At 51.3% G+C, this 4,472-nt stretch overlaps 1 long non-coding RNA gene across 1 annotated transcript; it reads right to left on the reverse strand.

The window, feature by feature from the left end:
- Nucleotides 1–160: 160 nt before the first annotated feature.
- Nucleotides 161–4,358, reverse strand: LOC124232075 (uncharacterized). The gene is made up of 3 exons (XR_006886763.1): nucleotides 4,119–4,358; nucleotides 3,166–3,241; nucleotides 161–2,826 (listed from the first exon to the last, which is right to left on the reverse strand). It is a non-coding gene; the product is annotated as an uncharacterized LOC124232075 (long non-coding RNA).
- Between the last annotated feature and the right edge of the window lie 114 nt (nucleotides 4,359–4,472).

Raw genomic sequence — 4,472 nt, forward strand, 5'->3', positions numbered from 1 at the left:
TCTCCTGACCATCCATGCTATGCGGCCACATCAGAAATGCCTGGGGATATTTGTGAGGGAGGTCACGGAGGTTCACATGCTTCAGGAGATCATGGCAGTAGAGTGTGATGAGAGGTGATGACAGGGGCTATGGGATTGAAACTATCCTTTCATTTTTTTCCAGCAAAGATGCTGCAGAACCCCAGTTCAGTGTCCTTGGTGTATTGGGGTGGGACTGACAAGGCAGGGGCTGGGCTTAATGGATAAAATGGTGGCACAACCCTGGGTTGGAAGAGGCAGGATGGGCATTGAGAGAATGAGGAGCGTGCCCTTTGGTTGACAAGTCAGTATTCACCCCCTGGAAACTTGGGATGCTTCCAATGCCAGAACAGGTCTCGAAGGCAGCTCCTGTTTTCTAGGAAGGCAAGTGGATGCAAACTGTTTATAATGCCCTTTGTGGAATCATTGCCTCAAAATTCAAAATCTGGTAGTGGCCACTGGCTCAGCTGCATGGATGGCCTTGGTTTCCAGGGGGCAGCACTTTTGCTGGAATGTGCCAGGTGACCACCCAGTCTGTGAATCTGGGTGAACCACCATGTGACAGACTCAGCTCCTACTGTACTGTGGAAACCTCAGATCTCTACTTGGGGAGACAGTTTTTCCTTCACTGCTCAGAGCTGTCAATCATCCTGGCTCCTCCCCACCCATAGCTCATGTTCTTTCCACACCCCATCCAAGGACCAACTTTCTCCCGTTTTCCACAGCCCGGGCACGCCCTTCCGTGATCACCCCTCCACCTGTGAACCTGTCTCGCTGCAGCTGGCCTTGTGCCCAGGGACAGGACAATTGTGCTTCCCCTGCCTCACAGGATCCCCACCCTCAGCGGACACAAAAGTTGCTGGTACAGAGCCTGTCACCTCCTCTTATTTCATTCAGAGACCAGGTCAGGAAGTCTCAAGTTCAGGTCACCTGCTCCTAAGCTCCTGCAGCATTTGAGAGAACTCGTGAAAACAAGCCTCCGGCAGCCTTGGCTGATGACAGCGATCCTGAGGCCAGCAAAGAGACGCAGGTTGGACAGCCTCCCTGCCGGCCACCAGCCGTCTCCACTCTGCACTGCTGGGGATCTGGGCCTGCATCCCTCCTGGCCACGCAACTCCCTGCAGCGGGGTTTCCCCCACGTCTGCTCTTCCTCCTTCAGGCATTAGGACCTTCCCCAACCCCACAGACCACAAGGAGTCCAACATAGCTCTAACCCATGTCACCTCCAGGGTGGCAACCCACCATCAACGTCTGGTTCATCCTGGAGAGAGACCATGGTATCGAGTGCTTCAGGGACAAGATGAATAATCAGGGCATGAAGATGATGAAGCTCTTGAGTGGGGCTCTCCACAGAGCAGGAGGCACCTTAGGGACAGTGGCATGGCCACAGAGAAGGGGCTGCCCACAAGGGCTGGCACCTCTGGCAGCTGTGCTCAGCCATTGGGCCAAACTGCATCCTATGCGCTGATCAGGGTCCCTGTGTGTGTGTGTGTTCATGTGTGTGTGCGTTCGGGTGTCTGTATAAGTCTTCACTGTCTGTCTCTTCACCATCACTGCGACTCGACCCTTCTTGGTCACTCTGCCATCCACCCAGATGATCCTTCTGACATCCTGGACCCTCAGGGCCCTGTCCACCCTCCTTCACTCAACCCCTGCCACCCACTACCCTGGCCTCACTCCACACATATAAACCTCTCCAGCATGACTGATAACCCATTTCAGGCCAACCCCTTCCAGTCGGCACCCAGTGGTGTCTTTGCAGCCCAGTCACTGTGGGCTCCCTCTCCTCACTCATCCTCAGCCACTGGGTCTCCCCATCTGCAAACTTGGCTCCATGTTCACTCTCCTTCCCCTGCATCACGTCCTTTCTTCCTCTGCAGACACTGAGCTCCGGGACAGCCCCACGCTCCTGTCCTGTAGCTCTGACCGACCCCTTCCATGGTCCTGGCCAGGTGAAATCCACCCTGGGAACCCAACTCTCTGCCTCCTCCGCATCTGCCCCCAGCCGGGAAAGGGGCAGAGGCTGGTGCAGTGAGGGCTAGTCCCACCTTCACATCACAACCACAGACTACAAGGGCCCTCAGTGCTGCCCACACCTCTCCCAGTGTCCCCAGAGGACCTCATTTCTCCCTGTTCTACATACATTTCACGCATTCCTTCTCTCCTCACCATACACCCTGCCTCCCTGTGCAGGACAAATCTTCACCCCACACAAGGCTCAGTGCCTGGATTGTGTGCACTATATGTGTACACAGCTTGGTGGGGCAGGATGTGGGTGTGACATACACATTGCCAGCTAGGAGGGGCCTGAGGCACAGCTTCTGAGACCCAGATTCCCCCAAGTAGAGGCCAAGCCCAGGAGGCTGGGAGAGACTGACATCCTAAGGGAGACAGAGTCCACACCAGGGGACTCTCCCTTCTCCAGGATGCACGTCTTGGGAAGGGGAATTCGTGCTCTAATGGTCCAGGCTGGGAAGACGGGGTTCCACTCAGGAGGGGCTAGGGGCTGATTCAGGGTGAGAGGGAGGAGAGTGGAGGCCCTTGGAGTCTGGGCACTGGCAGTCTGAGCCCCCTTCTCTTGATGCCCCCCCCAGCAAGCCATCGAATGTCGGGATGTCCCTTAAGGACGGGCTGTGGCAGAGTGGACAGAGCACGCCTGAGCCCAGGGGGTTCCATCCTATCCCATCCACAGGGTGTGATTCTCTGCTCTCCAGGACACAGGGGGCTGCCTTTCATGTGGAGTCTTCAGATAAATGAACCACCTCAGGGTCCTCAGCCACGCAAGCAGCTCCTTGGCTCAGGCTACTTCTGTCCAAAATGGAAAAACGCACAATGAAGAATATGGAAACGACCTATAATCCCACCACCGATATCCAGCTCCCTTCACGCCCAGACCTGGTCCTTTGTGTTTGAATGGGGATCAAACCGGGAAATTTGTTTTTAAATTTTCGTGGCATTTCTATTGCCCTCCTGACTCTTCAATGTCTGAGCTGAAAGGACTAACCAACTAGAGATGACCTGGTTTAGTTCCCTTCCTGTGTTTACAGATGGGCAGGAACTGAGACAGGGAAGGATGGAGGGCCCCCAGGCCTTGGACCCTTCCTCCCGCACCTCAGCATCAGCTCTGCTCTGTCCCCTCAGGCTCACCTGGAGACTGTGTCTTGACTGGATCCCCCTCCTGCTCCTCCCTCTGCCACAGGACACCATCCACCAGCTCCCTCACCTAAAGAGATAAGAACAGCAAGAACAACTATAAAAGCCGTCATTCAAGGAGTTCTTGCCCTGTGCCAGCAAGGAGATAATTATCTCACTAAGTAAGAGGAACCAAAATTAACTCATTTTACAGATGAAGAAACCAAAGCCCACACAGTTAATCAATTGGCCAGGGTCTCTCTGACATAAGAAGAGGTTAAATCCAGGATATGAACTCACACCCATAATTCTGGAGTCTTGCACTAATAACTATGCCTTGGAACTAATCAGTAAAAAAGTCTATAATCATGTGATTGGATTTGCAATTTGGAGCATAGCATCCATACCAGAAAGTATGGAAATCGTACTTGCATAGCTCCATGAATTATCCAAGGGAACACACCCGGCAACCATATTCACAAGAAACAGAAGGTGACTAAGCCTCCAGTGGCCCCCTGATACACCAATCCCAGGTCACTGCCCTCACTCGCCCAAGGGGAACCAATATTCTAACTTATGAATTTGCTTTCCTTGTCTTGGAACTGTGTTTAAACAAAATCATGCAGAGTTTCTTCTTCTATGTCTGACTTCTTTCATTATGCTTGTAAGATTCACAAATTTTCTTGAATGTGGCTGTGGTTGATTTTTATTTCTGTACACAATTCCATTTTAAAACATATAACCCATTTTATTTATCCATGCCACTGCTGATGAACATTGGGTTGTTTCCAATTTGATGAGGTGGAAAAAACCAAAGTAGTATCTTTAAAAGTACACATTTTTGTAAGAAAGTGATTTATATATACTTTGTAAGTATGGTCATGCATCGCGTAACGACGGGGATACATTCTGAGAAATGTGTCGTAAGGTGATTTTGTCGTTGTGCAAACATCATAGAGTGCACTTACACAAACCTAGATGGAATAGCCCGCCGCACACCTCAGCTATACGGCACCAGCATCAGATACATGGTGGATCATTGACCGAAACGATGTTATGCGGCACACGACTGTACTGAAAAATTTAGGGAAGAACATATGCTAAACTATTAGTAAGAGTTATCTTTGGGTGAGAGGACTTTTTTGTGCTGTCAGCATTTTCTCATTGTCTTCACTGAGTATGTATTGCTTAAATAATAACAATTTAAGTGAAATCCTACTGTGTCCCAGGTGCCCCACCAAGCGCAGGGCAGTTAGGAAGACTAGGACCCGACCAGGACCAAAATGCAGGACTTGATAGTGAGACTGGCATCCAGACCAACT

The sequence above is a fragment of the Equus quagga genome, unplaced genomic scaffold (assembly GCF_021613505.1).
Source record: "Equus quagga isolate Etosha38 unplaced genomic scaffold, UCLA_HA_Equagga_1.0 HiC_scaffold_21233_RagTag, whole genome shotgun sequence".
Taxonomy (NCBI): domain Eukaryota; kingdom Metazoa; phylum Chordata; class Mammalia; order Perissodactyla; family Equidae; genus Equus; species Equus quagga.